At 38.6% G+C, this 19,894-nt stretch overlaps 1 protein-coding gene across 16 annotated transcripts in view; it reads left to right on the forward strand.

Annotated features, from left to right (window-relative positions):
- The window catches only part of LOC307185259 (uncharacterized protein), a 1,189,055-nt gene that overhangs the window by 867,257 nt on the left and 301,904 nt on the right, over positions 1-19,894 (forward strand). For all 16 annotated transcript variants that reach the window (XR_013827927.1, XM_079919222.1, XM_079919221.1 and 13 more), the window contains one exon: positions 7,109-7,183. The gene's annotated coding sequence lies outside the window, so the exon portion shown is untranslated. The remainder of the gene's footprint in view (positions 1-7,108; positions 7,184-19,894) is intronic.

The raw sequence follows: 19,894 nt of genomic DNA on the forward strand, positions 1-19,894 counted from the left end.
CTTCTGTTTGTTGGAAGATTTTTAATCACAGTTTCAATTTCATTACTTGTGATTGGGTTGTTCATATTTTGTATTTCTTGGTTCAGTCTTGGAATGTTATACCTTTCTAAGAATGTGTCCATTTCTTCCAGGTTGTCCATTTTATTGGCATAGAGTTGCTTGTAGTAGTCTCTTAGGATGCTTTGTATTTCTGCAGTGTCTGTTGTAACTTCTCCATTTTCATTTCTGATTTTATTTTTTTTTTCTTTTTTGCTGTATGCGGGCCTCTCACTGTTGTGGCCTCTCCTGTTGCGGAGCACAGCCTCTGGATGCACAGGCTCAGCCACCATGGCTCATGGGCCTAGCCTCTCCGCGGCATGTGGGATCTTCCCGGACCCGGGCACGAACCCGTGTCCCCTGCATCGGCAGGCGGACTCTCAACCACTACGCCACCAGGGAAGCCCTCTGATTTTATTGATTTGAGTCCTCTCCCTCTTTTTCTTGATGAGTCTGGCTAATGGTTTATCAATTTTGTTTATCTTCTCAAAGAACTAGCTTTTAGTGTTATTGATCTTTGCTATTGTTTTCTTTGTTTCTATTTCATTTATTTCTGCTCTGATCTTTATGATTTCTTTCCTTCTGCTAACTTGGGTTTTGTTTGTTTTTCTTTCTCTAGTTCCTTTAGGTTTAAGGTTAGATTGTTTATTTGAGATTTTTCTTGTTTCTTGAGTTAGACTTGTATCGCTATAAACTTCCCTCTTAGAACTGCTTTTGCTGCATCCCATAGGTTTTGGATCATTGTGTTTTTCATTGTCATTTGTCTCTAGGTATTTTTTGATTTCCTCTTTGATTTCTTCAGTGATCAGTTGGTTACTTAGTAAGGTATTGTTTACCTCCATTTTTTTTTTTACGTTATTTTCTCTGTAATTGATTTCTAATCTCATAGTGTTGTGGTCAGAAAAGGTGCTTGATATGATTTCAATTTTCCTAAATTTACTGAAGGTTGATTTGTGACCCAAGGTATAATCTATGCTGGTGAATGTTCCGTGCGCACTTGAGAAGGAAGTGTAATCTGCTGTTTTTGGATAGAATGTCCTATAAATATCAATTAAATCTATCTGGTCTATTGTGTCATTTAAAGCTTGTGTTTCCCTCTTAATGTTCTGTTTGGATGATCTGTCCATTGGTGTAAGTGAGGTGTTAAAGTCTCCCAATATTATTGTGTGACTGTTGATTTCCTCTTTTAGAGCTGTTAGCAGTTGCCTTATGTATTGAGGTGCTTCTATGTTGGGTGCATATATATTTATAATTGTTATATCTTCTTCTTGGATTGATCCCTTGATCATTATGTAGTGTCCTTCCCTGTCTCTTGTAACATTCTTTATTTGAAAGTCTATATTATCTGATATGAGTATTGCTACCCCAGCTTTCTTTTGATTTCCATTTGCATGGAATATCTTTTGCCATCCTCTTACTTTGAGTCTGTATGTGTCCCTAGGTCTGAAGTGGGTCTATTGTAGACAGCATGTATATGGGTCTTGTTTTTGTGTCCATTCAGCAAGCCTGTGTCTTTTGGTTGGAGCATTTAATCCATTCACGTTTAAGGTTATTATCGATATGTTTGTTCCTATTACTATTTTCTTAATTGTTGGGTTTGTTTTTGTAGGTCCTTTTCTTCTCTTGTGTTTCCCACTTAGAGAAGTTCCTTTAGCATTTGTTGTAGAGCTGGTTTGATGGTGCTGAATTCTCTTAGCTTTTGCTTGTCTGTAAAGCTTTTGATTTCTCCACTGAAACTGAATGAGACCCTTGTCAGGTAGTGTAATCTTGGTTATAAGTTCTTCCTTTTCATCACTTTGAGTATGTCATGGCATTCCCTTCTTGCTTGTAGAGCTTGGGCTGAGAATTCAGCTGTTAACCTTATGGGAGTTCCCTTGTGTATTTGTCATTTTTCCCTTGCTGCTTTCAATAATTTTTCTTTGTCTTTAATTTTTGTCAATTTGATTACTATGTGTCTTGGACTGTTTCTCCTTGGGTTAACCCTGTATGGGATGCTCTGCACTTTCTGGACTTGGGTGGCTATTTACTTTCCCATGTTAGGGAAGTTTTCGACTATAATCGCTTCAAATATTTTCTTAGGTCCTTTCTCTCTCTCTTCTCCTTCTCCTACTCCTATAATGCGAATGTTGTTGCGTTTAGTGTTGTCCCAGAGGTCTCTTAGGCTGTCTTCATATCTTTTCATTCTTTTTTCTTTATTCTGTTCTGTGGCAGTGAATTCCACCATTCTGTCTTCCAGGTCACTTATCTGTGCTTCTGCCTCAGTTATTCTGCTATTGATTCTTTCTAGTGTAGTTTTCATTTCAGTTATTGTATTGTTCATCTCTGTTTGTTTGTTCTTTAATTCTTCTAGGTCTTTGTTAAACATTTCTTACATCTTCTCAATCTTTGCCTCTATTCTTTTTCTGAGGTCCTGGATAATCTTCACTATCATTATTCTGAATTCTATTTCTGGAAGGTTGCCTATCTCCACTTCATTTAGTTGTTTTTCTGGCGTTTTATCTTGTTCCTTCATCTGCTACATAACCCTCTGCCTTTTCATCTTGTCCATCTTTCTGTGAATGTGTTTTTTTTTCCACAGGCTGCAGGATTGTAGTTCTTCTTGCTTCTGCTGTCTGCCCTCTGGTGGATGAGGCTATCTAAGGTGTTTGTGCAAGTTTCCTGATGGGAGGGACTGGTGGTGGGTAGAGCTGGATGTTGCTCTGGTGGGCAGAGCTCAGTAAAACTTTAATCCACTTGACTGCTGATGGGTGGGGCTCGGTTCCCTCCCGATTGGTTGTTTGCCCTGAGGTGACCCAACACTGGAGCCTACCTGGGCTCTTTTGTGGGGCTAATGGCAGACCCTGGGAGGGCTCACTCCAAGGAGTACTTCCCAGAACTTCTGCTGCCAGTGTCCTTGTCCTACAGTGAGACAGAGCCACCCCCCCACATCTGCAGGAGACCCTCCAACACTAGCAGGTAAGTCTGGTTCAGTCTGCTGTGGGTCACTGCTCCTTCCCCCAGGTCCCAACGCACACACTACTTTGTGTGTGCCCTCTGAGAGTGGAGTCTCTCTTTCCCCCAGTCCTGTCAAAGTCCTGCAATCAAATCCCGCTAGCCTTCAAAGTCTGATTCTCTAGGAGTTCCTTCTCCCATTGCTGGACCCCCAGGTTCAGAAGCCTGAGGTGGGGCTCAGAACCTTCATTCCAGTTGGTGGACTTCTGTGGTATAAGTGTTCTTCAGTTTGTGAGTCACCTACCCAGCAGTTACGGGATTTGATTTTATTGTGATTGCGCCCCTCCTACCATCTCATTGTGGCTTCTCCTTTGTCTCTGGATGTGGGGTATCTTTTTTGGTGAGTTCCAGTGTCTTCCTGTCAATGATTGTTCAGTGGTTAGTTGTGATTCCAGTGTTCCTGCAGGAGAGAGTGAGAGGACATCCGTCTACTCTGCCGTCTTGAACCAATCTCTCTTGCTTATATTTTAGACCCAAGTCACTGAATAGTAGAAAATCATTACAGGATGTTTAAATATCTTTCTGTTTAATGGTGTGTTGTCTCATTAACAACCTCAATGTATTTACAACCAAATCTCATAAATTTTTGTTTTCCCATCAGTACTTAGAACATTTCTCTGTATATAACAGGTGTTCAGATAAATTTTATGGATTGATTGAAACAATAATTTCAGTGGATAAGTTTAGTAAAACCAGACTAAAATAATTATGCTGTTTGAAGTAGGTATGTGCTTTCAAGAAACTGTGGGAATTCCATGGTGGTCCAGTGGTTAGGACTCTGTGCTTTCACTGCTGAGGGCCCGGGGTTCAATCCCTGGTTGGGGAACTAAGATCCCACAAGATGCACAGCAAGGCCAAAAAAAAAAGAAAAAAAGAAACTGATTGCAATGGTCTCCCATTATTTGTTCCTTTTACCCCCATAGCATCTGGTGCATTGGAACACTTATCCCTCTGCAGCAGAGTAAGTTCCGGTGTCTGTGATTGCTCCTGTGTTGAGTGCCTAGGCAGTGACTATGCTTGATTCATTTGTGTCCACAGTATCTATAAAATAAGTGGCATAAAATAAGTGCTTTATGTTTATTGAATGGAAGAATGAGCAAATAAATGAACAAATGAATGATCCAATCTTCTTGGATTATCAGTTGGTTAAAACTGATGCAGAAGAAAGGAAATAAAAGGAAGTAGCACACTGTACAACACATATTAGTCACTCAAGAATTGTATCCTGAATAGATAAAGCTGCACTGAAAAAAGAAAATTGATATATGACTAGATACTAGTTATGTGAAAGGTGGTGATGAGCTGAAATATACTGAAGATTCATGCTTTCAATGTTTTTTATTTTATTTTATTTTTTATTTTTTTGCGGTACATGGGCCTCTCACTGTTGTGGCCTCTCCCACTGCGGAGCACAGGCTCTGGACGCACAGGCTCAGCAGCCATGGCTCACGGGCCCAGCCGCTCCGCAGCATGTGGGATCTTCCCAGACCGGGGCATGAACCCGTGTCCCCTGCATCGGCAGACGGACTCTCAACCACTGCGCCACCAGGGAAGCCCCTTTCAATGTTTTTTAACCTTTTATATGCGTAAGAATCACTTGAAGTGTTTTTTTTTTTTTAAGTGCATGTTTACCAAGACCAACCCAGAAAAGTTCAATTCAATAGATTTAACAAGAATACCAGTACTTCTATTGCAGATGGACCAAGACCACATTTAGAGAAATTCTGCATTAGACATAAATAGTAGCACCATTCACTCTTTTGAAAAATTCAAGGGAAGATAATTTTGTTCCCTTTGTGTTGATAAAGGACTATTTTAAACAACTCAAATCTTCTGCTCTTTTGTAACAAACATTTGTTGAAAGAAAGAAACAACATATGATGCTAATTTCTCCCTTTGATTCTTGACCTGGAGAAAAGCTGTGCAAGTTATAAGCTGACTTTCAGTATCATTCATTATTTAAATACTTTTAACCAAGCATTTAGAGTATGTTTTAGCAGTTTAAAAACTAATGCTCTACACAGAAACCCTGCTGGAGCTTTCCCCATACCTATGGCTTCATACCCAATTAGGTTCTTAACACCAGGCCGGGAGGTGACCAAAGAGACTAGGTCATGGAACCACTATAAACAACAGGGCCAAGTGTATATCTGGCATGGCCAATTTGTAACAGAGTTTTCAGAACTGCTGCTCTTCTCCTTTGAAATGAAATAGAAGATAGAGCCATATGAAAAAGACCACAGGTCTGTTTGGAATTTATTCCCACATCTTCTAGGAAGAATTGTTTGTCCTGCTGCAACTATGTGGTTTTAGTGGTATTTCTATGTATCTCTATGTCCTTGGCATCCTGGCAATAGTTAATTTCAATGAAAATGGACATCCAAACCAGCTAGGATCTTCAGAGGCATGTCTTGGAAGTCTTGAACTAGGAATAGAGAAATGCATTCCTACCCCATATCTGGTAGTGAAATGGATGTGCTGCAGCAGTTGTTCTCTGCCTTGAAGACTGGCTATGCCAAAGAAAACCAAGAGCGTGTGCCTGGGTGTTGGGGAGTGAGGCTAGAAGGAAAGTGATGGAGGAAAGAGATAGAAGGAGAGTTTGCAAGCAGTCTAGTCTCTTGTTCTTGATGTCTTGGAGACCATTTGCCTTTATTGTGGCTACATACACTTTATAAGAACTCTCCCAATTTGCCTAAGTCAACTTGATTTGGGTTTTGAAGGAAACAGACTTTATTTTTGAAGAGCATGTTTAGTTTGACAGCAAAGTTGAGCAGAAGGTACAGAGATTTCCCATATACCCTCTGCCCCATACATGCACAGCCTACCCCATTATCAACATCCCCTACCAGAGTGATACATCTGTTATAATTGATGAACTTGGATTGACACATCATTATCTCCCCAAGTCCACAGTTTACATTAGGGTTCCCTCTTGATGTTGTACATTCTATGAGTTTGAACAAATGTATAATGCCTTGTATCCACCATTGTAGTGTCATATGGAATAGTTTCATTGCCCTTAAAATCTTCTATCACTACAGCCAAGGATTTCTAACAAATTTTGATGTGGGATTATTTATCAGTGACTCCATTAAATTGTGGTGAGTTAACTTTGGAGGAATAACTTCTGATGTTGTGAAACTAGTCTAAAGTTTGACATAAACATGCATTACATTATAAGAAAAACTCCTTAAATGGAAAAAAAAAAAGCTTTTCTTCTGCTTTCTGCCCACACTCCCATCTCAAAGGTAAACATCTAAGAAACACAACATCTATAGAGGCCTTGGATGCAGGGAACAGCATAATGCTTTAAAATCTCATTTTCTTAAATATGTTTCTATTACACTTCACTGATGAAAAATTATGCTTTTAATTCTAATGACTCTTAGCCAAGGTCTGTTTAAAGTGTCTCCTTATGTTGCAGAGGTATTTTGCTCAAATCTTGTTTGGAATATGGATATTTTATTGAGTTATTCATGTTTTCCTGTCTCAGTAGTAAATGGTCCAAAATGTTTTTTTAAGTCATAAATAATCTGTTTGCTAAATGCCCAAACTTTTACAAAATTCAATCTCTCAAATCTTATTGTCTTAAATTTAAAATTCACCCATGCAATTATTTGAAGTTCATACATAATCTTTGATGATGTTCTGGTTTCCCTGCCACTTGGTGAATGATGATTACCAACTTCTCATTGTCTTTCTGCTTTTACTGTTGTTTAAAATTTTTCATTTAGATTTGAGGTTTCTGTTTTCTCATAAATTCCTCTAAATTGTTTCTTAATATTTTCTTAAATTTGAACCTTGATCCTATGTTACAATTTGACTTTTTGCTTCTGTGACCTAACGCTCCCTACACACTATTTTCAAAGTTTAGGGAGGAAGAAAATGTTAAAAAAAAGCATATGTAAACCCAAGAGAAGAAACATTAGATTATTCCTGATATTTTAGAAAAAAGGAACTCCATTTCACTGAGACTCTATAAAACAAGCACACAATACAAAGTAACTGGGGAGAATGGGAAGGACAATTCTAACAGCAAAGTTAAAGAATGGAGAACTTAGACTTGCATCTGTCCTTTCAGAATTCAGCAGTTGATGGAGATGATAACGGCAGAAAAAGGTGAGCAGTGACTTCATATGGTGTGAAAGCCTCACAGGTAAGACTTAAAGATCCATCAGTATTTTTTACTGTCCTGATTTGGAAAACATTACTATTTTGCACAAAGTGGACATGTGTTCTTCAAACCTAATAAAATGAATGAGTGAGATAAATCTAAGACAATTTCCTATTACTATAATATTAGAAGAGGGTCAAGAGAGACATTTTCTCAAGTAAAGCTTATTACATGTGCACATGTTTTATCTTTAGAATGAGAAAAAATAGTTAAATAAAGGCTTTTATTATTACTTTCTAGATGCTATGTCTGTCAGTTTCTTCCTTATATTGCTCTCCAGATATCCTGTTCAAATCCAGAACACTAGAATTCTTACAGGTTTTCTAAGCTTCTGAGAATAATACTTCAATGGTTTGTTGAATTTTAACTGCCAATTATTAGCTATTCTCTAAGTGAAGACTTGTTACAATATTTTTATAACTTTATAACTTTATAATAAGAATCTATAATTACCCGCATTTTTGTTATGAAGATTTCAACACTTTCCGAGTTTGTTCGTCACCTTAGTTTTTGAAAATAGCGGAAGCCCATTTGAATACCAATCTTTCTGCTAGCTTGTGTGCTCTTTGAAGGCATATTCTAAATTTTACATCCCCAGGGCCTCTCATTTGTTAAATGAATGAAGAAAATGAAGCAAATTTAAAGTAGAGAGTTATGTTCCCTTGACTCACAGTCTTTCTGTTTTCCTTAGATTAGGCCAACTACTAGAAGGGTTTTTTCTGAAAAGTTTATATACCAGATGATATTTGGAGTGGCATTTCTTTATAAGTATCCTTATTTTGAGTGAATGTATGTATGTAAAGCATTTAGGACAGCCTTGTCTCAGGGTAAAGATATGTCTTTTTCTTTTGCTATTATTATTATTACAAACTGTCTCTGATTTAAATTTATGTAAATGCTACTAATACCCACTGAGTATGGAAGAAAAAGCAAAAAAAAAAAATATTAGGAAAGAATGAAACCATTTTCTTGACTCTTAAAGCTATTTTTCTCCTGTGAGAGCACCCCTTCTAATTCATATCATAGATTGTGAATTTATTCATGCCTATTTCATTAAAGAAACATCCCTTTCTGTTTCTGAACATGATGAATGGCTCCTGCTCTTTTGAAAGGTGACAATGCAACATTAGTTTGATTTTTGTGTACGGCTGTAATGATCTTTGCTAATGGCCTGAAGCAATAGATTCAGATGAAAAATTAAAATGTTTACTATCCTTACTCCTGTATTATGTAAGAAGAGTTCCTCAGAGAACATCGTTTCCATTATCGATAATGATTTATCCTGTGTGATTTATTGTGCTGTGAAATTCAGAGGACAGGCACATTTTTGACTTTATATACAGTTTCATCTCTTCACGAGGCAACAAGAAGTGAAATAACCTCTCAGGAAACATTGAAAGCAGACACTTATTATATGAAACAGTTTGAACTATTCAACATCCATTGCTAATTCTGTCATGCTTTGCTAAAATAGTGCAGCATTTAAATACTGAAGAAGCAATATACTGATAATGAAACCATTTCCAGGCAAAGAACTTAGAACAGGTATTTAGTCTGGATAGTTTCATTATAAATGTCTGTGGTCCTAAAAATATTTCAGGCTAATACAGTGCAAAGAACTGCATCTGGAGGAAAAGGCATATACCTGTTTTAATCAAAACCTGATACAGAAAGGACCTTTTTAAATGAAGATTCCCTTAAATGGAAAAACAACCATTTGTTGGGCTATTAATACACACATGTAATTAATTCAACTTGAAATGTTATTCACTTAACCCAAAGTTATGAAATGACTTCTGTATGCCAGGCATTTCCTTATTACTAGAAAATTCTGAAGTAATAAATGTTCAGGTTAAATGTGTTAGCATATTAGAGCCCACAAACAAAAGTTTCCAATAAAAATTAAAATGTTAATTCTGATCATAGTTGAATATTTTACTGACTGCAACAAAAATGTTTCTGATTTATAATAGTTTCTTGTTTTCCTTGTTTTATTTCGTGTGGTTTTCAGTTGTTGTGTATAAGTGTCTAATAGATGCATGATGTGCTACTAGTTCACAAGAAAGAAAGGGTAAGAAGAGACAGCTCAGATTTAAAATGGATCAACTCTTGCTAATTAGGGTAATGGGAGGCCATTAACTGTCTTGTAACCAAATCATGAAAAACATTGGTTTACAAGTTTTTTTTAATACGTTCATATTTCCCAATAAGTTCTTTATTTATTTTTCCTCGCTGCTCTCTCTTTCACTTTTGTAACTAAATTTAAAAAATGATTATTATCGTGTAGTTTACCAATTTTGTTTCTTTGCCTTAAATCTTTAGGGCAGTGGTTAAATGAGGTCACACAGATCATACCCTAGTCCTGCTACCTCAGGGAGTGAGGGAGACAAGCACTTAACATTTCTAGATTTTGGTTTCCTGATCTGTGCACACAGATAATCGTAGTACCTACCTCATATTATGAGAATTAAATGAGATGATGCACATAAACTCAATACAACATAAGTATTCAGTACATATTATTTACCTAAAATATTTGATTTTAAAATTGCATAGTCGCAAAGTGAATTTTAGGAAAAGGTAGTTTTCACTGGTGTCAAACTGGCAGTATAATATCTATTAGTGATCAAAGTGCTTTGAAGTCTGTCCTTAAGAGAGTTATGTTTTATTCTTTGAATTAGATGCCAATGGATAATTGTAGGTAAAGCCAGGAAGGAAAATTATTTTTACTCAGAACTTTAGCTTCTCAGGAAATATTTACACAGGCATCCACTGTCATTTCTTCCCAGGAATGAAACTGGGCCTCACAAATTACCCTGCTCTTCCCTAGAGCTGTTCTCCTTTTAGATAGGTGGGATTTTTCACCTCTCATTTGCATGTTCATTTGAGGTGGGCTGCTTATGGAAGGTGAGGGAGAGAAGGAAGAAAGACAACAGAGCTTGAATTGTGTTTCATTCTCCTGAGCATTCTCAGGTAACACATGGAGGAAATTTGAAATCAATGTCTGAGAGCTACATTTCTGAATCATCTACCCTCCGGTAAGCATGTATTATACAGAAATGATAAAAGTGAAAGTTTTTGTTTCTATGTAGTAAAAGTATCACATAATTTTCTATTTTTATGTCAGATGGACTTCAAAATTCTCCTCGCAGAATATCAGCAAAACCTTTTTTAAAAAGCATTGCATCTGCAACTCAACAATTTAGTAAATATTAGGGATGTCTATCAAGTTACTCTTGGTAAAATCTCACTCTGATTGGGTGGAGGGGCATTGGTTTTTCTTAAATGTTAATCTCTGAATCCTATCTTTGGCTGCCTTAAAATCTGGTTTGGGGTGTTTTCTTCAGACAAGCCTATGAGTCCTTTAATATTTGAACTCTGAATCTAAAGAAATGATCAGATTAAACATGTGTTCATCTTTACAAATTCTGCATGTAGAAATTATATATTTCTATAAATAGCTGTCTGCTATTAGCATATCAGGTAAGGCGGACTTGGGCACATAGATGAGTGCACTGCTAACAGAGCCTGTGTCCTCATAGTTCAGGAACTATGAAAAGTAATAAATTTTATTTTAGACATTAAAGACCCAAGTATGTCAGAGCCTTCACTCAGGTTTGTGCTAGACTGCAAACATCACATAATCAAGATTGTGAGGACTATCTGATAGTTGTAGAGTTCTTTCAGTGTCACCTTGAGGATATGAAATTAGTTCCCCTTTGCCTATAATATGTGACTCAATTACTTTGTGAAAATAATGGTAGTGTTTATTTGTGGTCAGATACTAGATTTTAAGACTGCATTTATATTCCTAGGAGAAATGACTGAATACAAGAGTGCTCTTTTGATTGATTAGACTAATGTTTAAACTGGTACATGCATTGAGAGTGTAAGATGGTATCCAAGCTATGATGTACCAGTGACACATGTCTGCCTATGTGTGACCCTCACAATGCTATAGTATGCTGATTCTAGTGGACAGGATGGTGCTACCCATTGTCAGTAGATCTGAAGTCCTGACTTGCATCCATTTGCCAATACCAAAGCTATACTTGCTGCAGTTAAGCTTTGTTAGTCTGGGCACATGTGACATGTCAGTTAGAGATAAATCCTCTATGGTGAATTGAATAGGCAACTGTCAGTTTATTAGGCTTTAAAACTAGTTAGGGGGAGAAATCTAGAGCAATTTAATTCTCATAAAATTTTTACCAGTTGTTACTTTTATATCTACCTAGCTAGCTAGCTATCTATCTAGCTAGCTATCCATCCATCTATCTATCATCTGTCTTTTCCTCTCTGAGTAATTTGTATATGTGTTTGGGGCATGGCTCTATATCTCAAAGACACCTGGAGATGAAAAATTAGTCATTTGTTTAGTGAGTTGCAAAATTGAACCAAAGCTGCAATACAACAGTGTAGAAAAAAATATAACTTCTTTACTTGGGATATAAACAATCGATTCTTCCTTTCCTAAGCCCCTTTCATTCATTAACCATAAAAGAAAAATCAAAATTTCCTGTCCTGTTTAAGCAGTAGCCCAATCCAATAATTTAAATAGTATCTTCAAGTAACATCACCTTCTTAAAATTTTTCATAGGTGTTCCACAACAACATCTGCCTTTTAGAAGGTCTTGTTTGTGGTTGGGTGATCTTCACGTGGAATAGATGAGTCACTGGGTAAGATGAGACCTCACCCCTCTGATCTCCAGGAGAGGTTTCTTTTCCAGTCTATGGCTGGGCAGTATTCTGGGCACTGTAGCTGAAGCCTCTTCCTCGTCAGATCTTTAGGCTTGATGATAATCCTGAGAAATTGTCTGGCTCAGCCAGTTTCATTTTGTCTCCAGCTGGGGTTGGAGACTCCTTGAATGTGTCTAGCAGTGAATTTCATTCAGCCCAGATGTGGGTGATCTGCTCTGTAGCTCTCAATACACAGCCATCTCCTCCTCTAGTAAGTCCTCCATCCGGTTTCTCCACCGTTCCTGGGTCCTGTCTAATCAGATAGCCCAAATGGTGACCCAGGAATCTGGTCATTGCATTACCAGGCTGCAGTATCTAAATTGATAGGTCTGTACTTCATTGGGTGAAGAGGCAGTCTGAAATATAGTCTCTTTGAAGATATATAGGGGTGAGAATAAATGGGGTGAAGTGAGGATGGAAAAAGATCTCATCATCTTTGTTTTTGATGTTACCCACACTTACCCAATACAACTCACTATTACTTAGCCAAAGTCTTGGAATGGGAACATTGGGATACATATGAATAACCATTTAACACCTGTTTCTTTCTCTCTTTTTTCCTCTCTCTAAAATCCATATCTTAAAATGGACAAATCAAAGAGGGCTTTTTACCTGGGGAGATTTCTTTAGAGAGAATTCCATGAACATAGATCTCCCAGGCTTGATTGTTTAAATACTAATGAAGAAATAAAATAATATAGAAAATTTTCTTCTAAGGCAGTAATCTGCCATACGTAGTTCTATAATTGGCATTGGTGAAACAATACTAAAAAAGAGGGCCTCACTTTGCTGATTACTCTAGTCCTCACTTCTCAGATTGGCTCATTGGCAGTTTATTAAAATATTTAATAAGGACCTGGAGTTTCTCCCCTCACATCTAAATCTTAATTGACAGGAGTACCTTATAGTGAGTGAATGAAAGGTCCGATCATAACTGGAAGACTAATTTTCTCATCTTAAATCTTGTTAATTCTTATGAAAGCTGACAATGACATATTGTTGTATCCAGTTCCTATTAGCCATTTATCTTCTTTACGAACCATAAAGAAAACAGAATTGCAGGGTTCAGTGACTTCTGAAACCAACTACACAGGGTTGGGCCACACCTCGCAGATTAAGGGCATCGTCCTCCACAGGACAGGCTTCACTATAGACATTGGCCACAGTTCGTAGGTCCACAGGCCATCCTCACTTCTGACCAGCTGGCTACAAATCTGTGGGTCTCCAGTACCCCATCAGTTTTTATAATTTGCAGAAATGACACATACAACTCAGGAAAGTGCTATACGTATGGTTAAAGTTTTATTATAGCGAAGGATACAAATCAAAACCAACCAAAGGAAGAAATTCATAGGATGAGGTCTAAAAAGGGCCCAAATACAAAGCTTCTGGTTGTGTTCTCCCTGTGGATTCCTGGACAGCATTATCTCCTCCTGGCTGCAGCGTGTGACAATACTCAGAGTATTATGAGCCGAAGCCCTTGGTGTCCCGAATTTTTACTGGGGTTCACTCACAGGCTGCTCATGAGGCTGACCTTGACTTTTCAGCCCTTCCTAGAGGTTTGGTCTCCAGTTCGTCTGGAGATCATAACTGATAAGGCATGTTCCAAAGCCCCTATCCTAAATCACATTGTAAGATTGCCTATTGGCCAAAGCACCCAGGCAAACAGAGACATTCTTATCAGGCAAGGCATGCCAGGGGCCTAGATTTCACCTCTCCATAGCCTAAGACAAATGTCAGAGAGCTCTTTGGAAAAAGTTAATTCTTCAGTACACAGCAGGATCCTTTTATAAATAAATCCAAGGACTTGTATGCATGTCTGCGCTTGAAACAAAGCCTGAACTTGTAAACACACCTGAACTTGTACACAAGTCTGCACTTGTCTTCAAGAGTCTCAAGTAAGTTTCTGGTTAACCTTTATCTGCTTTTTTTACATTTATTTCTCTTTGAAAAGAATATTCCTCCCCGTCATTTATTTAAAAAGCCCCATTCATCTAACAATATACTTGTAAGATTTTTAAAAATTCTATTTTCTATTTGTCAATGTAACTAAACACAGACATCTTTAACGTAGTTTAATATTAGTATGTTTTACTAGTAATATTAGTATGAATATAGTTTCTTGCAAAATTATGAACTTCTTGAAGGCAGGTATTATATATCTTTTTTACTTTTGATTTCTAAGGTCCTCAAGAGTATGTGTTTCCTATTATAGTTACTAGTATACATTTATTTGAGTGAGTGTAAGTGAATGCATTCAAGTAGCAGGAGGATTACATTATAACCTGTAAAAAGCATTGGAATGTAACTACAGTCCTCAAAGAAACTTCATAGTTCAAATTAACCAAATTATTATGGTGATAAGTCCCAACAAGATGGGAATCCACTTGGTGATAAACAGTGTCAACTCATCACCACAAAAGGCATGAACTACCATCCTAAATATGACAACACTTTGTGTCATTTAATGGTAAAACACATCCACTTCCAATAAAGCCAGGAAACACTTCCAGTATGTTGTCATTTTTTTTACCTTATAGATTACTTGGGTAGCTGGAATTTTAGCTTTAGTCTAAGCTGTCCCCAGCACATTCAGACATGTTTTGCAGGAATAAAATTCATGTGAGGATATTTGAAAGAAAGGCTTACACGTATCCAAGGAGGGAGCATTTGAGAGCTCAGTGGAGAAGTTTGTCCCCAGATTCTAAACCTCTGAAGAGAATCACTGTAAGTGAAAGATGGAAGGCCTCATCCCCAGGGAACCTTAAATTGTTTGTGGCATTGGAAACCCTGCGCTGGGTAGTGATGTGTGAGTCAAAGTAGGGCAGAAACTTTTTGTTCCATTTCGTGAGGATTTAGCATGGCTTCTCTGCACCAGCGAATGAATGCAAAGCTACTTTAGGACATTGAGGGTCCACTGTAGCAGTAGCAGAAACAACAGCAGCAGCAGCAGGAGGTTGGGAGTCCTTTAAAGGACAATATCAGTGTCAGCCAGGGGTTAGCTCAGGGCAAAGGTGGACTCTATTAAGATATACCTACTTTAAATACTCTGTTGATGAAATTTGGGTTATTTTTTCTAGCTTGTATTGGGTGTAAAAATGTTACAGGTGCAGTCCATTATTTCAGAAAGTGTACCAGATTTATGATCATCTTTTATGCAAGACAGGTCACCAAGAAATCATCAGTAATGCTAAGTAGCTCAATTGCTACCACTAGTCTGCATCCTACTGGGTCATCTCTATTGTCCTCCACATCCACTGCTTAGGAAAACTCCATCCAAGTTTCCTGATTCTTAAAGTTGCCTTGAGAAAGGGCTGTGTTTCCTGAAATCAGAAGTAATGGAAGGAGATAAACGCAAGGTGAGAAGAGCGCAAAGGAGGAGGCATGCTAGGAAGCCTTTTGAATCTTGAGTTTTCTCCTTGCTCCTCACAGAGACAACTCACAGTGGATTTTCAAGCTGCAGGAACGAGCTGTGAGTCCATATTCCAAACTTAAGCTAAAGGGATGGTAGGGAAGCTTTTGGCAGAAAGCAGCAGGTGGCAGAGGAAATGGAACTGTATGGTCCCACCATCTAATGAGGCAGAGGAAGATGTAGGGTAAGGAAAATTTTCTTCTCTACCCTTTCTAGGTTCTTCTGGCTGGTCTAAGAATTAAATCGACATGAGACAGATTAACAGGAGAAAATCAAGTTTAATTATGTATGTATAGGGGGCCCCATAAGAAAAATGAAACCCCAAGGGCAAATTAGGCAATTGAGGCTTATATGCCATTTGAGAGAAGAAGCGGGTAGGGGTTTGGGACTTCATAAGGGTGGAAGGCTATTCATATGGAGATAGAAAAACAAATGTTTGGTGAACAAATGTTTGCTATGCCATGCAGAGATAATGGGAACCAGAGAGGTCTTTGGTTTCCAGGCCCTGCTGAATTCCCCCAACAGCACCTGGTCCATATTTTTTGTAGATATCTCTGGTGATAGTGCTCTTCCTGGAGCAGGCCCTTAATCTAAATCCTTTTAGGGAGTTAAGGGGAAGGTAAAACAAAGACTTACTGAATCTGCTGTTTCACCCTAAAATAATCTTAATACCAAAGAGACACATTTTGGGGTGGCAAGTTTTGCTCCCCTATAAACACTTGTAATGAGATAGTGATGAGGTCACCATAGACAAGGATGCAGTGTCTATATTAGTCAGCATCCTCCAGAGAAACAGAACCAACGGATATATAAAGAGCTATAAGAGTAAATTTATTACGGGAATTGGCTCACATGATTATGGATCCTGAGAAATCCCACAATCAGCTGTCTGAAATCCATAGAATTAGGAAAGCTGGTGGTATAATTCAGTCTGAGTTCAGGGCCTGAGAATCAGGTGGGCTATTGGTGTAAGTTCCACAGTCCAAAGACCCTAGAACCAGGAACTCTGACTTTAGATTCAAGGGCAGGAGAAAATGGATGTCCCAACTCAAGAAGGGAGAGAGAGAATTTGCCCTTCTTCTGCCTTTTTGTTCTGTTTAGGCCCTCAAGGGGTAAGGATCTTATTTATTCAGGCTATTAATTCAAATGCTAACCTCTTCTGAAACAGACACACTCAGAAATAATGTTTCATCGGCCATCTGGACATTCCTTTAGCCTGATCAAGTTGACACATAAAATTAATTCTCACAGCTCCTTGTGCCTTAGTTCCTAAATTCCATCGTCACTCCATCCTCTAAACCTCATTTCTGATCTTTCAGCTCAAGGATTTTGAGTTGGTGAATTTTGTACCAGTTCTTTGAGGTAAATTCAGCAAACATGTTTCGGTACTATATTTTGCCTGTTTGTTCACTTAGTGCATTTTTATAGTTGAGGTACATTATTATTTAAACATTTTGTGAATTGTTCTGTGGGCATAGCTACCATGTATAATACTATTTCCATGGAGACATACATTCTGAATTCCAGTCAAATATCATATACAACTATGTAGGCAGAATAATGACTTTTTTTTTTTTTTTAGAATAATGACTTTTAAATGATGTTCACAGCCTAATTCCCAGAATCTGTAAATATATTACCTCACATGGCTAAAAGAACTTTGTAGATGTGAAGAAGATTAAGAAGATTGAGGTGGGGAGATTATCCTGCATTATCTGGATGGGCCCAATCTAATAAAAAAAGTCTCTGAAAGTAAAAAGCCTTTCCCAACTAAGTCAGAGGCTATGGTCAGAGGGAGATGTGACAGTGGAAGAATGTCAAAAAGATGGAATGTTCCTGATTTGAGGGTGGAGGAAGGGACCCACAGGCCAAAGACTGTGGGTGGCATCTAGAAGCTGCAGGAGTCCAGGAAACAGATTCTCCCCTTAGAGCCTCCAGAAAGCAGCACAGCCTTTCCAATGCCTTGATTTTAGCCCACTGATACCCATTTCAGATTTTTGGCCTCCAGAACTATAAGGCAATGCATTTATATTGTTTTAAACCATCAAATTTATTGTAATTTGTCTTTTCTAATACAACAACCAATTTGTAGAACATATTCAATTAATAAGTAGTAGACTTCTTGCATTAATTGTTTCTTTGAGGTTTAAAGATATAGTATTTTTTATGGAGATGATGCCCCCAATCTATGCACACGTACACACCTGCAAACATACATGCGAGCACAGACAATCTCTTATTTTATGAATCTGTACAGGCACAGTGCTAAGGGTTTAACGTATGTTATCTTATTTAGTTGTCTACACCATTTCAGATAAGGAATAGTAAAGCCCTTCAAAAAGATGGTGCTTTCCTTAAAGTTCTATAGCTGCTAATTGAAGGAGCTAGAACTAATCAGGCCTGTCTGACTCCAAAGTATGTTTGCTGTACTGTACCACCACACAATGAATTCAGAACTAAAGCTGCCATGTGCAGACATCTGTGCTTTATTTAAAACTATTAATGTAAAACTAAAATACTATAAATCACTAAAAGGCATACCTAATGATAAAGTTAAATGATGATAATAAAAACTCTAATTTTACAGTGATTTCCTTATCCAACAAGATTCTATTGTAACATTAAAATGGCTTTTTTTATGGAATATCCAGAATGTGCTATTTTCTAGAATGGCCCTGCCAAAGCATAATATTATTAGAAATCATTTTGCTATATGCAGTCTTAGATATGAGAACCATGATAAGGAGGAGGACATTCAAGATGGCAGAGGAGTGAGATATGAAGATCACCTTCCTCCCCATCTACATGTGGAACAACTCCTACAGAACACCTACTGAACGCTGGCAGAAGACCTCAGACCTCCCAAAAGGCAAGAAACACCCCACATACCTGCACAGGGCAAAAGAAAAAACAGAGACAAAAAAATAAGGATGGGATCCACACCTCTCAGAGGTAGCTGTGAACTGGGAAAAGTTTCCACACACTAGGAAGCCCCTTCACTGGTGGAGACGGGGCGTGGTCAGGGGGGAAGCTTTGGAGCCATGGAGGATAGTGCAGAAACAGGGGTGAAGAGGGCAAAGCAGAGAGATTTCCACACAGAGTATCGGTGCTGACCAGCACTCACCAACCTGAGAGACTTGTCTGCTCACCCCCCTGGTCGGGTAGGGGCTGGGAGCTGAGGCTTGGGCCTCGGATTTCAGATCACAGGGAGAGGACAGGGATTGGCTGCATGAAGACAGCCTGAGGGGGCTAGTGCACCACAGCTAGCCGGGAGGGAGTCCGGGAAAAAGTCTAGACCTGCATAAGAGCCAAGAGACCATTGTTTCAGGGTGTACAAGGAGAAGGGATTCAGAGCACCGCCTAAACAAGCCCAGAGACGGGCATGAGCCGTGGCTATCAGCATGGACACCAGAGACGGGCATGAGATGCTAAGGCTGCTGCTGCTGCCACCAAGAAGCCTGTGTGCGAGCACAGGTCACTATCCACACCTCCCCTCTCGGGAGCCTGTGCAGCCTGCCACTGCCAGGGTCCCATGATCCATGAACAACTTCCCCGGGAGAACACACTGTGCACCTCAGGCTGTTGCAGCATCACGCCGGCCTCTGCCGCCACAGGCTTGCCCCATATTCTGTACCCCTCCCTCCCCCCGCATGAGTGAGCCAGAGCCCCCTAATCAGCTGCTACTTTAACCCCATCCTGTCTGAGTGAAGAACAGGCGCCCTCAGGTGACCTACACGCAGAGGCGGGGCCAAATCCAAAGCTGAACCCCAAGACCTGTGCGAACAAAGAAGAGAAAGGGAAGTCTCTCCCAGCAGCCTCAGGAGCAGCGGATTAAATCTCCACAGTCAACATGATGCACCCTGCATCCGTAGAATACCTGAATAGACAAAGAATCATCCCAAAATTAACTCAGTGGACTTTGGGAGCAACTGTAGACTTGGGGTTTACTTTCTGCATCTAATTTGTTTCTGGTTTTATGTTTATCTTAGTTTAGTATTTAGAGCTTATTATCATTGGTAGATTTGGTTATTGATTTGCTTGCACTCTTCCTTTTTTATTTTATATATATATATATATATATATATATATATCCTTTTTCTCTTTTTGTGAGTGTGTATGTGTATGCTGCTTTGTGTGATTTTGTCTGTATAGCTTTGCTTTCACCATTTGTTATGTTTGCCCTTTTTTTTTTTTGTATAGTTTTTAGCACTTATCATTGGTGGAGTTGTTTGTTGGTATAGTTGCTCTCTTCTTTCTTTATTTTTTTATTTTCATTTTTAATAATATTTCTTATTTTAATTATTTTATTTTATTTTTCTTTATTTATTTTTTCCTCCCTTTTCTTCTGAGCTGTGTGGCTGACAGGGTCTTGGTGCTCTGGCTGGGTGTCAGGCCTGAGCCTCTTAGGTGGGAGAGCCAAGTTCACGACATTGGTCCACCAGAGACCTCCCAGTCCCATGTAATATCAAATGATGAAAGGACTCCCAGAGATCTCTGTCTCAACACTAAACCCCAGCTCCACTAAACGACCAGCAAGCTACAAT

The sequence above is a fragment of the Stenella coeruleoalba genome (assembly GCF_951394435.1).
Source record: "Stenella coeruleoalba genome assembly, chromosome: 4".
NCBI classification, from domain to species: Eukaryota; Metazoa; Chordata; class Mammalia; order Artiodactyla; family Delphinidae; genus Stenella; species Stenella coeruleoalba.